Raw genomic sequence first — 19,812 nt, 5'->3', positions numbered from 1 at the left:
AAAATAAGTAATTAAATATATTATCTGGAGTATTCATCTTTTAGAAGATGAACAAAGGTTTAAAATGGCAGTTTCTGAATTTTGGTCCGATCATTTGTTGCTTCGGGAATTGCAAAATAAAACTAAAATTTCGAAAATAAAAAATTTGTTATAAATAAATCTTTTGCAAAAATGAACTCAAGACTGATATTACATGAAAAGTTGTCAAGCAGTCCATATAATGCACAAAAAATTTCAAGACGATTCGTCAATTAGTTTACATTTTATTCAACTTGTTTATCAAAAAAAGCCTTTTCTTTGCAATGCTATTGTTTATAAAATAATAATGATACAGCAATTTTGTGGAAACCACATGAAAAAGTAATACTTATGTTTGCAAAGTTTTAAAAAAAATTATAAAATGTAATTTTTATCATTTCGAAAATATTTTAGTAGAGTCATTGTTGGCTTATAAACAATTTGAATAACTTTGTTAATATTGACTGCAGACTAAATCTACTTTAGGATTTAAAGGGCTGGTATTTTTACATAAATGTTAAAAAAAAACTTTTGCCTGGGTTTATTACGATCAATGTTAGCCACTTTTTATTAATTCACAGCTACTTTGTTTATAACATTTAAGACACCTAACTAGCGCTATTTTGAAGTTCAAGGTATATAGCTTTTGTGTAAAAGTTTGAGTAATAGTCTAAGAGCTGGGAGCGGATTTTGTGCGTGATAAGTAATATGGAAAAACTATACGGGGATATGTTGAATTAGTTGTGTACATGACTTTCACCAACGGCCGGAAACCAGAGTTGGGGCCGAGGGTAGTTATAAGGGGTCAAAGTCGCGGATTTTATTATTTTTCTTTATGACGCTCATGATCGAGATAGTGCACCAAAATTTGGGAATAAGTAGGTCATGACGTACCTAAGTAAAATCTCTAGGGGCTCAACGCTGCGTGGCCGACAAAGGGGTGGGGGTAGGGGTGAATATAAAAAATAGAAGGGGTTTTTTGCGACGTTCGTGATTGAGGTAGTGCACCAAAATTTGGGTATAAGTAGACCATGACATAAATAATTAAAACCTTCAGAGCCGGAAACCAGAGTGGGGAAGGAAGGTAGTTATAAGGGGTCAAAGTTCCGTTTTTTATTATTTTTTTGGGACGCTCATGATCGAGATAACGCGCCAAAATTTGGGAATAAGTAGGTCATGACGTAACTAAGTAAAATCTCCAGGAGTGGAACGCTGCGTGGCCGACAAAGGGGTGGGGCAGGGGTGAATTTAAAAAAATGTAAGAGGTTTTTTGCGACGTTCGTGATTGATATAGTGCACCAAAATTTGGGAATAAGTAGACCATGACATAACTAAGTAATACCCCCAGAGGCGGAAACCAGAGTGGCGGACGAGGGTAGTTATAAGGGTTAAATTCGCGGTTTTTATTTTTTTTTTTTGGCGCTCATGGTGGAGATAGTGCACCAAAATTTGGGAGTAAGTAGGTTATGACGTAACTAAGTAAAATCTTCAGGGGCGGAACGCTGCTTGGGGTACAAAGGGGTGGTGGGCAGGGGTGAGTATAAAAATATATGGGGGTTTTTTGCCGTTCGTGACCGAGATAGTGCACCAAAATTTGGGAATAAGTAGATCATGACATTACTAAGTAAAATCTCCAGGGGCGGAACGCTGCGTGGGGGACAAATGTTGTGCCGGGTCACAAAAAAAATAATACACACTGCGACTTTGACCTCTTAAAACTACTCTTTTCCTCAACTCTGGTTTCCGGCTCTGGGGATTTTATTTAGCTAAGTCATGGTCTACTTATTCCCAAATTTTGGTGCACTATCTCAATCTAACACGTCGCAAAAAACCCATTATATTTTTTATATTCACTCCTACCCCCACCTCTTTATCGGCCACGCAGCGTTCCACCCCTGGAGATTGTACTTAGTTACCTCATGACCTACTTATTCCCAAATTTTGGTGCACTATCTCGATCATGAGCGTCACAAAAAAAAATAATAAAAACGGCGATTTTGACCCCTTATAACTACCCTCATGCCCAACTCTGGTTTTCGGCTCTGAGGATTTTACTTAGTTATGTCATGGTCTACTTATTCCCAAATTTTGGTCTACTCTCTCAATCACGAACGTCGCAAAAAAATCCCTTATATTTTTTGTATTCACCCCTGCCCCACCCCTTTGTTGGACACGCAGCGTGCCACCCCTGAAGATTTTACTTAGTTACATCATGACCTACTTATTCCCAAATTTTGGTGCACTCTCTCGATTATGAGCGTCACAAAAAAATAATAAAAACGGCGACTTTGACCCCTTATAACTACCCTCATTTCCAACTCTTGTTTCCGGCTCTGGGGATTTTACTTAGTAATGTCATGATCTACTCATTCCCAAATTTTGGTCCACTCTCTCAATCACTAACGTTGCAAAAAACCCTTTATATTTTTTATATTCACCCCTACCCCCACCCCTTTGTCGGCCCCGCAGCGTTCCGCCCCTAGAGATTTTACTTAGTTACGCCATGACCTCCTTATTCCCAAATTTTGGTGCACTATCTCGATCATGAGCGTCATAATAAAAATAATAAAATCCGCGACTTTGACCCCTTATAACTACCCTCGGCCCCAACTCTGGTTTCCGGCTGTTGGTGAAAGTCATGTACACAACTAATTCAACATATCCCCGTATAGTTTTTCCATATTACTTATCACGCACAAAATCCGCTTCTATCTCTCCGACTATAAACTTGAACAGAGTGGTTAATGAAGCTTTAAAAATGACGTCCTAACGAAATCGACTCGTGGTCGGTGGAGAGGAATTATTAAAATCCGTGCATTCAAACAATGAAATTTATTTTTCAAAGATATGTTGCGCTTAATATCTCCGGAGCTTGTTGATGGATTTTGATCATTATTTTTTAATTTATATATACTTATTTATTTATTTATTTATTGATGGGCTAAACCCTTTTCAGTTTTTGTACAATATGTTTAAAATACAGTAAGATACATAAGCTAGCTAGTTTTTTAAATGATGCAGTTGAAGTATTAAATAATTCTAAATCTGTTTGGTAATTGTCCGCCGTACGTAACATCCTAGAAATAACTTTATTAAGTCCATAATTAGTAGAATGGATATCTACAAAAAACAGGTCAGAATTACGGGTTCTTCGCATAGGTATATTAAATGAGATTAAACCCAATATTGCAGGGCATGTAATAAATCCATTTAGAAGCTTACTTATGTACAAAATATAATTCGAATTCAGCTCTTCTTGTCTCCAATTTGCTAATTTTAAGCTGATTAAGAATATAACTGTAATTATAATCATATCCTTAAAAATCTGTTTTGAACTTTTTCTAATTGAGTTTTCAGGCTATTATAAAAAGGACACCATATAATACAGCAGTATTCTATAATTGATCGCATTAGCGAACAGTATAATATTTTAAACGTAAAAACTGAGAATTCCTTTGAATTTTTCTGGATAAATCCTAACATTTTGAGAGCACGCAAAGTTATGTCATTAATATGATCATTAAAGTTCAGTTTTCTATCCAGTGTTATACCCAAATCCCGTACCTGATGTATCTCTTGCAGAACAGTACAATTAAGTGTGTAATTATTATTAAAAGAAGCCTGCGTTTTACTAAACGTGATTTTAAAACATTTTTTTAGATTTAAGTTTAAAACATTTTCTTCACACCAATCACGTGAAAAATTATTTAAGGACAACTGCAAACATTCACAATCAGAGAGGCAAGCAATAGATCTAAAGATTTTTATGTCATCAGCGAATAAGAAAAATTGGTCGGAGCTAATTACTGTTTGTAAATCGTTAACAAATATATTAAAAAGTAGTGGACCCAAATGAGAATCTTGTGGAACAGCTGATGTTATATGAATTGATTTTGACAAAAAACTACCATATTTAACCATTTGAGAACGATTAGACAAATAATGTTTAATCCAATTTGAGATGTTGTCGCTAATGCCATAGCCACAAAGTTTGGCAATCAAGATCCCATGATTGACTCCATCGAAAGCTTCTGAAAAATCAGCATAGATTGAATCGACCTGAGAGCCAGACTCCAACGAGTTAATGATAACATTTGTATAATACACGAGCTTTGTAACTGTGGATTTACCTCGGCTAAAACCATGTTGTTCACCAATTATTATGTTTTTACAATCAAAACTTAACATTCTATTTACAAAAAAATTCAATAGTTTTGGTAACTCTGTCTGTATATAAACTGCACGGTAAATTTCAGCTTTATCTTTCTGACCAGACTTGAAAATTGGTTTTAAAAAACTAGATTTCCAGAAATCGGGAAATATCTCTGATGCTAGTGATGGGTTAAATAAATGGTGTATTGGTTCTGCCAAAGTGTATACACATTTTTTTTAAATACAATACTAGTCTGCAGTCAATATGTTAATATGGTTATTCAATGGTTATTTTTTAAGTTAATGGTTTTTTATGTTAATATGGTTATTTTTTAAGCCAAAAATTACTCTACTTTAGTAAAATGTTTTTAGAATGGTAAAATTAATTCTGATTGACTTCTTAAATAAGTTAAAAATATAAGTAGTTTTCTTTCTTGGGGTTTCCACAGAATTGCTGTATCATTATTATTTTCTGAACAACAACATTGCAAAAAAGCTCTTTGTGATAAACAAATCAAATAAAATTTAAACTAATTGACGAATGGTCTTGAAATTTTTTTTTGCATTATGTGGATTGTTTGACTGAAGTTTTCATGCAATATCAAAGTCTTAGGTTCATTTTTGCAAAAGTTATAGCTATCTTTTTATTTTCAAAGTTATAGTCTTATTTTGCAATTTCCGAAGCAACAAATAATTGGGCCAAAATTAAAAAATTTCCATTGTAAACCTTTGTTTATCTACTGAAATTTAAATAATCTAAATAAGATATTTAATTACCTTATTTTTACCTGTAGCGATTTAAACGAAAAAACTGCCATATTTAACCGTTATTTGTTAATAACTAAAATTCTAGTCCGAACTGTGACGGGTATTGTTGTATTTATAATGTAATAGGTATATTTTCCAAAAAACCCATTTGCAACCTGGCTGGTCAAGTGTTCGGACAAAAACCTTATTTCTCTGGACTATTGCAACTAATAGAAGAGAGAAAGTAACTTTAAGAATAAATGTTACAAAAAGAAGCAACCGAAGAAAGAAAAGCGCTAGAAAGGAAATACAAAGAAAAAAATATAGCGGTTAAAAGCAAGCCAGAAAAGACTAAAGAAACTATGTAAATGATATGCTAAACATGTCAGAAAAAGCTGCGCAATAAAACGACCAGAAAATATAATACATCATCCGAAATTTGACAGGGAAAACACTAAACAGCAATAAACAAATCAAAGATAAACAAGGGATAATTAAATCAGAACGTGAAATAATAAAAAGATGGAAAGAGCACTGCGAGGAAATATAGTCCAAACACAAGGAAACGCCAGATATATACGAAGATAATGTAATACAGGAATTAAACATTAGGACAGATGAAATTACGAAAGAAGAAGTACAAAACACACTGAATCAACTAAAAAATGGCAAAGCCGCTGAAAGCGACAACCCACCGATATATTTAATAAATGCCGACGCAAACGGATCACTAGAAATGTTACACAAATTCTTTAACAAGATATGTGCCGACGAGGAGCTCCCACAGGAACGGAACGAGGGTGTAATAATTAAGATACCAAAAAAGGGCGATTTAAATAAATGCAAGAATTGACGAGCAATAACACTGCTAAGTGCCACATTCAAAATAGTGTAAAATATCATATTGAATAGACTGAAGCCAGAACTAAACAAGAAACTAAGACTAAGAAGCAACCAGGCAGGCTTTCGCGCAAAACGCTCCACTATCGACCACATTCGTCCTCTATTAATTATCTTGGAACAAGTTGGTGAATGACAAAAAATATAAACATAATGTTTTCTTTGACTTTGTTTATGAAAAGGCCTTCGATAGTATAAACAGAGAACAAAAATGTGAAAGATTCTAACACTATATGGACTACCGATAAAATACATCAACTTATTCAGACTATTCTAAAAGGAATATAGAGCCAGAGTACATAGAACATGCGTGAGAAATGGTAGAAGATATAGCTATACAAAGCGGAGTTAAACAAGGTTGTGTGCTACCCCGACATTATTTCTAATAATAACGGACTAGATCATGCAGAAAGTAAGCGATAACAAAACAGGTATTAGGTGGAAATTTCATGACTAGTTGGAGGATTTGGAGTTCGCAGATGACAATTTGTCTCCTAACCGAACACAGCAGCCATAAGCAAAAGAAGATCGACAAGCTTGTAAAATACTCCAAGGTAATGCGCCTGAAGTTAAATAAAAAAAAACAAAACTTAAAAAAAAACGGCACCCTAGAAACTAAAATTAAAATAAAAGGAAGACAAATAGAGGAGGTAGATAACTTTACATATCTGGGATCAATCATGGAAAAAAGGCGGTAGTAGATCAGATGTAGAAAAAAGAATAGTAAAGGCACAATATGCATAAAACTCAATAAAAAAATCTGGAAGACACGCGATATATCAAAATTAACCAAAATCAAAATATTTAACAGCTGTATTAACCCTCGCAGGATCAACCTTTTAGGAGAAACAGCGAGGACCAAGGAGGGTCAATAAATGTCCACACATAAATTTATCAAAAACGTGCTTCTTTATTTAAACTATTCCTAGACGTTAATGGAACAGTTAGAAGATACGAATTTATAATTTACCCGGAGTCTTCGGCTTCAGTGGAATTGTCATCATCGTAGGATACAGAAACATTTTTGACTTTTTGCTGTGCTTACCGCATACATACTTGCATTTTAAACAAACTATGGTTGTTTGTGCCCACTTATTGTCCTTTTCCTTTTAGATTTTGTCAATGTGACACATTAATGATATTCGTCCCTTTCCATTTTGGGATGGTGTTGAAGGTATTCAAGGGGATTATTTACAGTCCACTGTCAAGTTTTTATAAAAGTATGAGGAAATGAATTAAATTATAGAAATGCTAATTATACCATCTAATAGGGCAGTAGTACGCCGACAACTACTAATTATTTGAGATTTTTAGGAACAAAGGTAATTAGAAAATTGGATGTAATGCAATGTTGTGGATACTTTTTAACCCTCTTTGGTCCTTCTAGGGTTAAGACTATATTGTTGTATGGCGCAGAATCTTGGAGAAAGGAAGAGACAATTAGCAAAAAATTATAAACCTTTATAAATAAATGGTTGAGGAAAATCCTAAAAATATACTGGCCGGATAAAATAACAAACATAGATCTATGGAGAAGAGCAAAACAAGAGAAAATAACAGTCACGATTAAAAGAAGGAAATGGAGTTGGATTGGAGATACTCTGAGAAAGGATCGAAATAATATAACCAAACGAGCACTTGAATACCAACCAGATGGAAGAAAAACAAGAGGAAGACCTGTTAATAACTGGAGAAGAACTGTAACAAGAAATCATGAAAAAATTTACCTGAGATGGAAAGAAGTCAAACAGAGAGCGAGAAACAGTGAGCAATAGAAAATATTTGTAGAGGAATTTTCGAAAGAATAAAACACAATTCATTTTTGGCTAAGAAACGCAAGAGCGCCCAATACTCCATAAGCAGGGAAGGCATTAGAAAAAGAGAAACAATATGGGCCATTCCACGAACATACGCCTGTTTTGGATTACTTTGACAACGAATATTTTACTGTGCAACATAAGAAGTACGAAAGTAAATGGCGCTAATAATTATTCCAATAAACAACAATGTAATTTGCAATTTTCTTTCGTCCTTCTTATTTTTCACAGTAAAATATTCGTTGTCGAAGTAATCCAAAACAGGCGTATGTTCATGGAATAGGGTATACCGATTATTTATCAAAATAAAATTTAATAATTAACCTAACCTAACCTATCAAAAGGCTCATCAAACAATTTTTAACTTTAAAAAATCAACATTTATTAAGGGTAATTACTGGTACTGTTAAGTATATTACATTGTAACTTATTCCATCGAAATCTTCCGAAATCCATAATCTTCTTCATCGAAATAAAATAAAAAAACTAAAGAGTTTGGTAATTAAAATCTACATAAATTACTACTATTATTAATTTTAAACATTGAAAAACCCGGAAATCCCGTACAGGTAAAGTTGGGTCTAAAGTTAAAATTTCGGTCTTTGTCGAATATATCAAATTCTTACAACAAAATACTATATTATGTTAAGATTCTCATTAAGTTTTTAATTAAAATGCATAAATGATGAAACGTTAGACATTATCGTAGACTTGTTTAATACAGTGTGCAAAACAGGAAACATACCAAAACAATGGTTACTCTCCGCATTTTATGCTATCCTGAAAAATAAAAACGCTAAAGATTGCAGTGAATACAAAACAACATCATCAAAAAGTCACATTCGCAAATTATTTTGAAAATAATATATGCTCGTACAAACAAAAAACTGGAAGAAGGAATAGATGATAGTCAGTTTGGGTTCACAAGCGGACTACGAACCAAAGGCGTTATTTGCTTTTAATGTGTTAGTTCAAAGATGCATGGACATGAATGTAGATGTGCATGCTTCTTACGTTGATTTTGAGAAAGCGTTTGACAAAGTAAGACATGAAAAATTGGTCCAAACTCTAAAGACAAAAAACATAGGCAAAAGAGACGTACGAATAACAACAAACCTTTACTGGAATCAAAAAACCCAAATTGTAATAGATCACGAATCCAGTCCAGCAATTAAAATTAGGAGAGGAGTTAGACACGGATGTATTAATTCTTCATTACTCTTTAATGCATACAGTGAAGCCATTTTTGAAGAAGCATTCATACATTTTTGAAGAAACATACATACAAACATACATTTTGGGAAATGTACCGATAGAAATGGTTGGTAAATACAAAAAAATACCTAGGAACCTGGATTTCAGAGAAAAATGATCAAACAACAGAAATAAGGACCAGGATGGAAATAGCAAGAAATGCGTTTGTAAATATGAAAACAATTCTCTGCAACAAAGACCTTAGATTAGAACTGAGAGTAAGAGCTTTAAGATGCTACGTGTTCTCAATACTGCAATATGGACTTGAAAGCTGGACATTAAAGTAAGAACATATAAATAAGGTACAGTCATTTGAAATGGACACGGAATTCGGTATTGCGAGAGATGGACAAAGAATGCAAAATAATAAACACAGGAAAAATAAGAAAGTTACAATATCTGGGACACGTAATGAGGGTCAGCGATGTGAAATGCCAAGACTAATAATACAGGGAAAGATAAGAGGCGGAAGGAGTATAGGAAGAAGGAGAGTGTCATGGTTGAGAGTGTATGATGATATTCAACCTCCGATTAGGGGACGGCAAGTAAAGAAGAATAAGAAAAATTAAATTTTTAAGGAGACAGCAAAGTTAGTTTATTATTGAAACAAAACATTATGTTATAAATTTTTTAAAAAATACTAAGTTTAGTCGCTAAATATTAAACGATTATCGCTTTAACCATTTATTTCGCTAGCTAAAGTATATTCCCCTTTTTTTCTCTTCGTATCAATATTTCACAAGCCTAATGCAGCCATTCAGAATTTTACAGCGTACTCGAGTGACTCTATCTCCGCGTTTCTAAAGTTTTAAAACGAATGACGCAGTGCGATGGGGAAACAAACAAGACGGGAGAAAATTTGGCACTTTAACTGTACGTAACATAAAAACTTGTTCGCTGCTACCAAATTAAAATTTAGGGTGAAATGCTTAAGGAGACCCCTTTAAAAATGAACTTTTATGGTTCAGCTGATAGGGTAGGTACAATAGAAGAAAACGAAAATTGTTTTTCAAGAGAGTATAAGACAATAGCACCTTTTTGAAGCTGAAAAGACAATACACTTCTTAATTGAAGTTGATGTACCGCGAATATACAGTGAAGATTTATTGCTTAGCGTAAATGCAGAAATTCTAATATGAACAATTTTTTTTAATTTATTGCTTTACTATTAGGTTATTGGCATTGGCACAATTTCATTACAATAAATATTACCATAAATAGGTAACGAGTATAAAAAACCGCTAAACGGCGTAAAAATGAGTGGCGCGCACAATATTCCAGCTACAAAAAAAGATGATATGAATATTATGTGGCGCAAGAATGTATTATTAAGTTGATGGAAGATAAAATTCTAGTTTTATTTTAAAATATTTTCCCATAATATGTATTTGCTAAATTTGAAGTAAATCTCGCCACAAAAGTGTAACTTTGATACATTTTGCATTTTAAAGCTCTTTGGTGGCGCATTTTTACTTCAAAAGCAAATATTATTAAAATATCTTTGAAAGTAAAACTATAATTTTTCGTCAAAATAAAAATACATTTTTGCGCCGCGTAATATTCACATCAGCTCTTTTGTAGCTGAAATGTTTAGCGAAAAATTGTTTAGCGTTTTTTTTGCTCGTTACGTATTTATGGTAATATTTATTGTAATGAAATTGTTCCAATGCCAATAGCCTAATAGTAAATCAATAAATTAAAAAAAATTGTTCATATTAGAATTTTTGCATTTACGCTAAGCAATAAATCTTCACTGTATATTCGCGGTACATCAACTTCAATTAAGAAGTCTCTTGTCTTTTCAGCTTCACAAAAGGTGCTATTTTCTATTATATTATTCGTGTCGTAGGAGTTTTTCAAAGATTTTTATTAATTGAGTGTATTAACTTGAATACAATGTTTATCGATTACCCGTTAAGCGTTATAAATGGTCGCCTTTATCGCATTATCGGCCAAATGATCTAGTGGTTACGACTACGACACTAAACTCCTGATAGGGCAATCTGAGTTCATATTCCATTCGTCACTTTTTTTTCAATATAATTCTTTGTGTGCATCGAATATACACTAGATTATTTTCCTATTCGGAATATATTAAAAAAATATATTGGGATGGCTGGCAAATGAACTTGAATTGCCTAATCAAATTTAGCGTTGTAACTACTACAACTAGACCATTTCGATGACTTCTAAACGGCTTAAGCTATTGCGATCACTAAACACGAGTTTGAAAGGTATTGACAAATAATTTGACAAATAATGTCTGATGCATCCAACGTCCAATATGAGAACTTCGTCTTCTTCCTCTTTATAAGCAATTCTGCTTGTTAATTAGCGGATTGATACCTATGGAAAATTGTCATTCCATCTTTTGCCCGGTCGGCCCATACTTCTTCTACCGATTGGTGATTTATCTCGTGCTGTTTTGACCACAACTGTCACCCCATTCTGGTTATGTGGTTATTTCATTCTTTTTTTTTTTCTATTTAGTGTCCATTCGTTTATACATTATACGTTACATTGTCTTCTAATGTATTTATTGCTCTTCCGACCTCTCAGCCTATTTTCTGCAATTCTTGTCAGTACTCTCATCTGTGCCGTTTCCAGTACTCTTTGCATTGTGGCTGTATCGGGTCTTGTTTGTGATGCATATATTATGTCATGTCATAGGATTTCTGATAAATATAAGTACTGAAGGTATTATAAGATTCAGTGAGTTTGGAAAATCATTTTTTCCATGGGAAACGGATTTGATCTTTCTTATGAGGCCTTTAATGTAGAGCCCTCCTACAAACGCTCAGTTATCGGCGCAATTCGTAGGTTTAAATTTTGAGTAATTGTCGAAAAAACAATTTCAGTTTTTGGATGTATGTATGTATGTATGTCCGATCCTGACTACTTAGTCACCATTTAAAAGCTTAACTCAAGCCCTATTTATTTGGTGTATTTGCAGTTTCCCTGTCCCTCTTTAAACCTAAGATACATACACCGGTTCTTAATCGGCCCTGACACCCTCTTGAAACATAGAAAAAATATTCAGATCGGTCTAACTTTTCCATACACATACAAACACAATCATACAAACAGACATTTAAACAAACATTTTCTTTTTTAAATAGACCGACCTTTGCGGCTTTTAGAAGCGGCAAAGGTCGGTCTAAAATTTTTGAAATTAATGCGAGTTTTGGGGACGAGAACGAAAAACAGATCCCAAATGGTAAGAGCCGTAAAACACACACCCTTAAACCAAAATGGATGGATGACATATTGATTGGATGGTCTTTTCCTAAACTTTGAGATGCGATTTAGCCCTTTTTTCAGTCAGGTTGATAGAATCGATAACTTCGAGTATATAGTGTCGCATGTAGGAAGGTGTGCGCCACTGGCGAGGACTACCGTTCTCTGGGATATAGCATATTATGGTAATAGTTGATCTTTTATATTTTGTCACACTTATTTACTTCTCGCACTTTGATAGTTTTTTGAAAATACACTTTTTAGAATATCAATTTCAATTGATTCGTGGAGACCACATTTTATTCGTTCATTATTACAATTGATGCAATTTGTAAGAATATGCTTTAATTTTGGTAATCAATTGCACTTGTAACATAGAGGAGGTTCATCTAAAGCTACTAATTGTCCATTAATTCATCTAGCATAGCTCGACTCCCAATCTACAGATTAACCATTTTTTCTCTTCAGCTCATGTTTGGTAGTTGGAATTCCCGAAGTTAGATTGAATTATGTGGATTTTTGAGGAGCTTTAATCCTATATTTTGCAAGGATTTTTAAGTTTAGTCCTGAGACAATTTTTAAATGACCTACAAAGTTCTACGGTTGCAGAGTTTAAACTAATAAATTGCTTTGTTTTTATCATCGTCAGAAAAAACTTACGTAAAATTCCGATATAAAATGAAGCCCAAATTAATGTGATCTGCACTCCAACTGAGGCAAGCGTTTAGTTGAATCATGAATAATGTAAAACTGGGCAAATTAGGAAAAAACTGAAAAAAAATAGTTATTTACCAGCAATTTTACGTAACGAATCCAAATTTGCAAGAAAAACTGGAGATTTCCATTTGAGATTTTAAAGTTACCCCCACCCCACCTTCAGGGGGTCTAGTGGGGATTGGTGTTTGGTGTCATTGGATAGATTTCTGAAAATGATTGAACACGTATTTTTCAGTTTTTCGATCCGATGTTTAGTTCGCGAAATATTCGACCGTTCCGCTACTTTTGGGACACCCTATATATAAAATTAGACTAAAAATCGCAGAATCGCTAAAAATCATAAAAAGCAGAAAACACAAGAAAATCGCCAATATAACTTACTTAACCTATAAAATGCCAAAAGTGTCAAAATTTCATAAATGTCAATAGTTCAATATTTCATAACAGTGGTTACTATTCCTGGTTTAAAAAGAGAGTATAGTAAAGTCGGAGAGCAGTAAAAACACATAAGCTGTAGTCGCGCAATTTATAATGGCTTCAGATATAATTAACATAAACATAAATGCCCCCTTGAAGCCATTAAGTTACAATGAACACACCGAAAGCAGTCAGTTTTTGTTAACTGGTTATGCAAAAAAGAGGTAAATAGTTAAAAAAAAAGTAAATTCAGTCAAACTAAAATTGTTGAGCATAAAATATTCATTAGTATTCGCTTTGAACTGGTAAAACACACAACTCCACCACAGATCTCCTGAAGGTGCTGGATGCAGTTTTCATAGTCACTGAACGGAGAACGCCGTCATTGCCAGGATCAATCTTGGTGGTGCGTCCAAGTTTCCATTTCAAAGGTTGTAGACCATCCACAGGGCTAGTAAAATAGGTATAGGCAGACCTCAAACCAGACGGACTAATGCCATTAACGAAACAGTTGGTTACGAATGGGTGCAAGAAACAGCTAACAGAAATGAATGGACATACTTACCTAAAGAAACTTACATCCGGCGATGTATGGAATAGCTGTTGATGCTGATGATGATGAGACCATCGTATTTGACTAAAACAAATTTTTTATCTCCAGTTGTTGCTGAAAGTTCTCTTTCCACTTATCTCGTTGTTATAAAGTTGGGATGTAAAAACGCTTTAGATCACCTGGTCTAAAAATTTTGGCATAGTTGCTGAATTCTTTTATAGCGAGAAATTATACTTTCCTTGATGTGGCAGTAGTTGATTAGGTCAGGAATTGACATAAGGGTATCACCACTAAGGAAATGATTGGGTTTCAAGGCAGTAGGATTGCTAAGATCAGAAAAGAGGACAAATATACCTTGAATTTACATGGTAAGATCATGTGAGAAAAATATCACCGACTACCCGTTTAACAGGTGGCTTTGTTGGGGCCCTCTAAGAATTATGAAATTTCATATCCAATCGCGGCATAAGTCAAATTTGATATCAAAGGCATTACAAGTTGGAACGTTTTTCATCTCTTTATTTGCACTAATAAATGTGCATCAATTATCAGAATATAATTTTGTGCGCTTACCTCGTCTTGACATAAAACAAAGTAAAGCTGCTAGAAGATAATCAGCAGTTAAGTCGCTTACAACTTCCAAATGAATAACGATATTCATGCTTTAGTAATTTTGAAATTTCTTCTCCTGTCACGAAGAAATAATAAAGGTCCAGCATATTCAACACTGGAAGTAGAGCCACGGCTAAGAGTTAAGCGTAAAAGGGGAAGATTTTCCATCAGCGAGGATTTGTTTCTCTCTGAACAGGTCCCACAATGGTAGAAGACCTTATTGGCTTGATGGCGATCCTATGCAGAGTGTAGCTTTTTATTGCTATCTTTTCAAATTTGTATAACATGATGATGATGATGCAAAACGGATAAACATTGAAACTTTCTTTCTCTCTACTTCTTATTTCTCTTCTTCCTCTTTATAAACAATTCTGCGTGTTCATTGGCGAAATGATATCTCTATGGAAGTTTGCCACTCCATCTTTTTGCGCAGTTGGCTCTACTACCGATTGAAAATTTATATCTTGCTATTTTGACCACACGTGTCTCCCCGCCACACGTGTCTCCTCCGCCCCATTGCTTATGTGGTTATTCCATTATTTTTTTAATATTTAGTGTCCATACTGTCCAACTCCACTTTAGATCTCTTAGCCTATTTCCTGTAAGTCTTCTCAGTACTCCATCTTCCAGTTTCCAGTAATCTTTGTGTTGTTGCTGTATCGGGTCTTGTTTCTGATGAACTTGTCAGTTTCGCCATACATTGTTATTAGGCACGCTGCCAGTCTATTTCGCTCACTGAGTTCTATAGTGGCACATTTTAAGAAAATAGTGTTTTGTGATAACCACTACTTAAAAATCGCGAAATTTCGTTTATAATTGAACGAGACCGGCATAAAGGTAGCTTGCATAGAATCCCCTAGATAAAGTTGTACCACGTGCATATTTTCCTCCATTTCGCTCGAACGGCAGCACTATACCGTCACATATTTAATATCCCGTTGACTTTAGGAATGTTTGTGTTGCTTCTACGTGGAATACCGGCGCATTTTAATAAAACTGATATTATGCCACTGTATAATTTTTATAACCTTTAATAAAATATCTTATTTTTGTAGTCTATATCGGCACATTAAAGTTTGTGCCAGTATGAAATAAATTTTTTGGCAAAAACATACTATGTGTGTCACAAAAATATAAGGTTGCGTCGGTATAGAATTTACTTTAATTCAAATACTTCACTTTATACCATGAAAGAACAAAGTTGTGCCAGTATAGGTTTACTTTTTCTTATATTTAACTTAGACTGTAAGAAGAAGAAGAATGTAAGAAGTCGATACAAAACCGAATTAAACGCCTCCAAAACTCTGGACAATCTTATCAAATGTACAACAGGAAGATAGACGTTCCAGCCAGATCAGTTAAAGATCAGTGTGACATCACAAAATGCAGGCAAACATGTAACTACCGGAAATGCACAGAAGGAGAGAGACGGGCGGTTTTTACTGGGATTTGTGAGACATTTCCAAGAGCTAAACTACATTCTAATGGCATTGATGGAACAGGTTAATGTAGCAAAGAGTGGTGAAAGAACCACCAACAAAGCTTTTTATTTTGTTAAACAAGGTACACAATTAAGGGTGTGCAAAGTTTTTCATTCACTTCGACTTTATGTATTACTTTAGGTCTTTAGGGAGAAGTCTTTGTTAAGTGATGTTTCAATACTGAAAGTCGAAAAGGATAATCACAGAATTATTCCTGTATAAAAACTTCCATAAAAATTTTCCACATAAAACTTCCTTTAACGAATTTTATTTTAAAATGGTCAACTTCAAAGAAACTATTTAACTATTCAAAGAAATACGAACCATAAATCCTAACAAAATATTCTCTTTTAAAGACATTAAAATTAATAGGGTCTATCAAAATAAAATTCCATATTCCAGAAAAAAGTATGAAGATCTAATATATTATCTTATTCGATTAAATACAATTAATAAACGTCACAGTGAATTTTACATCAACTTACAGTCCATGTTTTTGTTTTTGTTTCTATGAACAAGGTTTTTCTATAACTGAGAATCATTTTAAAATTATTTTTTAGTTATTAGTAAAAAAATATTTTTGTATTCATACAATATAACTTAAGTGCGAATAAAAACATGATTCCAAAGTTAACAAATAAAAACGGTTATTTTATTAACTCTTTATGCCACTACTAACGACCAACCATCTTTGCCAAAACACTATAAAACTTGAATTCAATACTGGCATATTTATATCAAAGTTCTCGAAATTCATACAATGGAAAAAATATAATATCTAACCATTCATTGACAAGTATTTGGTTTCTTCTGTCGACCTCTTATACATAAATTGTAATTTTGAATGCTATTTTATAATGTCATGAAACTTCATGTTAAATTATCTCAGAACTTCATTTTTGCGGTTGTGCCACTATAGAACTCAGTGAGCGATTTGTTTTTTACATGATTTCTCACTTCTTTTTCCAGGTCTCCGTAGCTGGACAGTGTAATACCAAGGTATTTTATTTCCGTTACTTATACAATACTGATGCCATCAATTCCTATTTTACTTCTGATTTTTACTTTACCGATTACTATTGTCTTAGTTTTCTGAAATGAAATTGTTATACTGAATTCTTTTGCTCCTATGTACCTATAATTTGTGGCTAATCTTTGCAGACTATCTTCATCTTTTGGCTATCAATATTGCGTCGTCTGCGTAACAGAGTATTTTTACTTCATTGTTTCCCATTTTGTATCCTCTTCTTTTTTTGAAGCTTTAAAGTACGATTCCGACATGGACTGCAGGCGGCAGACGGCAACTGCAGGCGGCAGTTAGGGTTGTCACCATGACGACGTCACTACATTGCACTATTATTATTTGTATATTTATTAGCAACTGACGTTCTGCCAGACAGCAGTTGCTAATAATTATACAAATGAAGAGTACAGGGGAAAAACAAGGAATGTCACATTTTATACATATTGAGATAAACACAAATAAAGGTTTATACCAATAATACGGTTTACTCACTTACCTGAACAAGTAGCAAGTTGAACCATTAACCGGCTTCTTGACGTCATTTCGGAGGATACAGCGTACTTTCTATAACCACCAAACACCGCCAAATCCACGGCAAAATTAAACGTTGTTATGAATATGAATATTATAATTGTTGAAGAAGATTATCTATAAATAGAATTAGATGTTGCCAATTCTCGGAGGAAAGAACACGCTTTATGTATAGCGGAGAAAATTTCGCATTGTGCGTATCCGATTAACATATTCTTATCTAACGACACTAGTGCCAAACTTATATGCTCAAACTAAAACCGTAATTTAGGAACATAAGGGTGTCGTACTTACCTTAAAAAAAAATTTTGTTAATGGACTTGTACGCCATCAGGGATAATGCCTGTAAAAGAAAATGGCAAAACGTTGTTTTCTCCGAAATCGGAGGAAACTACGTTATATATGAGGAGACCACGTATACTGATTATCCGGAAATGAGGAAACAACGTATCTTGTATCAATATTTATATATATATATAAATATTGATATATATATTTATATATATATATCAATATTTATATATATATATATATATATATATATATATATATATATATATATATATATATATATATATATATATATATTGATGCACGTTAAGTTGTGACTTCCGGTATACAGAAGAGGCTGTCCGACTTCCACCTTTTCTACTAGGAATTATTTTTTAAAAATTGTGTATTTGGTAAAAGGGGGGCTTATAAAATGGGTCTACCTATTGAGGGGAAAGGATTTACCAAAATAAATTTTGTATATATATACGTATATACCGAAGCGTACAGCATACGTTATGGCTTCCATATATAGGGTAGTTCAAGGCGCGTTGTCACTTCCAGCGGTGTTGTCATATTTTGGAAGTCACAACGACTCGTCTGCTAGATTTACCTCCTATTTTGAGCGTAATGTGTGATCTTTTGAAACTTTTACTGTGAATACAGTTGTCTGTGTTTTAAAGTTGTCTATTTAAATTAAAATATTGATATTCTTTTGATTATACAGGTTTACAAAAAAATACATTTCGGACTATTTGACGAAACCATATGACTAGGGGGGTTTTTGGGGTCGCTGGTTACGAATCCGGGGTTCGCTAACCTCTATCACGTCAGGTAAAGGTTATTTCAAGGACAAATCAAGATAAATCGACAGTCGCTCTGAAAAAGTATATTAGGATGGTTTTGGGGTCGCTTATAACGAATCCCGGATCCGTTGACCTCTATCACGTGTAGCTGAAGGTAATTTCGAGGTCAAATCAAGATAAATCAACACAATCGCTGTGAAAAAGTATATTAGGGTGTTTTTGGGGTCCCTGATCACAAAACTGGGGCCCGTTGAGCTCAACCACGTCAGGTAAAGGCCATTTCAAGGTCAAATCAATTTTGTTAACTCCTCCTGATTTGAACTTGAAATGACCTTTACATGACGTAGTAGAGCTCAACGGACCGCAGTTTTCATGATCAGCGACCCCAAAACTCCCTATACTTTCAGAGCAATTGTGTCAATTTATGTTGATTTGACCTTAAAATGACGTTGAACTAGACGAGATAGAGGTCAGCGGACTCCGGATTCATCTTCAGCGACCCCAAGAACCCCCTAATATACTTTTTCAGAGCGACTGTCGATTTATCTTGATTTGACCTTGAAATGACCTTTACCTGACGCGATAGAGGTGAGCAGACCCCGGATTTGTGATCAGCCACTCCAAAAACCCCCTTGTCATATGGTTTCGTCAAATTGTCCGAAATTTAGTTTTTTTTGTAAACCTGTGTTATTTATGATAATATGATTGATATTTATTTTAACAAAAATACTAATATATTATTATTGCTGTAAAATGGACTTATTGGAATTAATTAAAAAAGTGTTAATAGTAAGTCATTTATTTATGAAAATTATATCAAAAATGTTAATAAATAAATTTGAACTTATAGAAAATTTTAATATTTTAGATTTTATTACAGGCACCGTCCTTTTAATTTTTGATGTACCAATAATAATATGTAATAAAAAATTAAATGGCTAAACCCTCCAGGTGGGGATTACCCGCTAAAAAGCTATCTAGATCCATCTTTCTCGAGCAGATTTTTCCCAATCTGCTACTCGATACTATTGACTATGCTTCTCCATTTCTTTCTATCCTCTTTTGTTTTTCTGCTAGTCTCTAATTCCTGCCCTATATAAATCTTCCTTTAATTCCTGTAACCATTTATTCTAGTTCCTCCGCGTCTCCTTCTAACTCCGGGTCTCCATTGTAAAATTGAGTTTATAGTTGTTGCGCTACCTGCTCTCCATATATGCCCCAACAATCCAACTCTGTGCCCAAATCTGAAAATCTGGAATAATATCTACCCGGGTCT

The sequence above is a fragment of the Diabrotica virgifera genome, chromosome 4, assembly GCF_917563875.1.
Source record: "Diabrotica virgifera virgifera chromosome 4, PGI_DIABVI_V3a".
In the NCBI taxonomy this organism is placed as follows: domain Eukaryota; kingdom Metazoa; phylum Arthropoda; class Insecta; order Coleoptera; family Chrysomelidae; genus Diabrotica; species Diabrotica virgifera.
The sequence above is the reverse complement of the archived record's forward strand: the minus strand, read 5'-3'. Positions refer to the sequence as shown.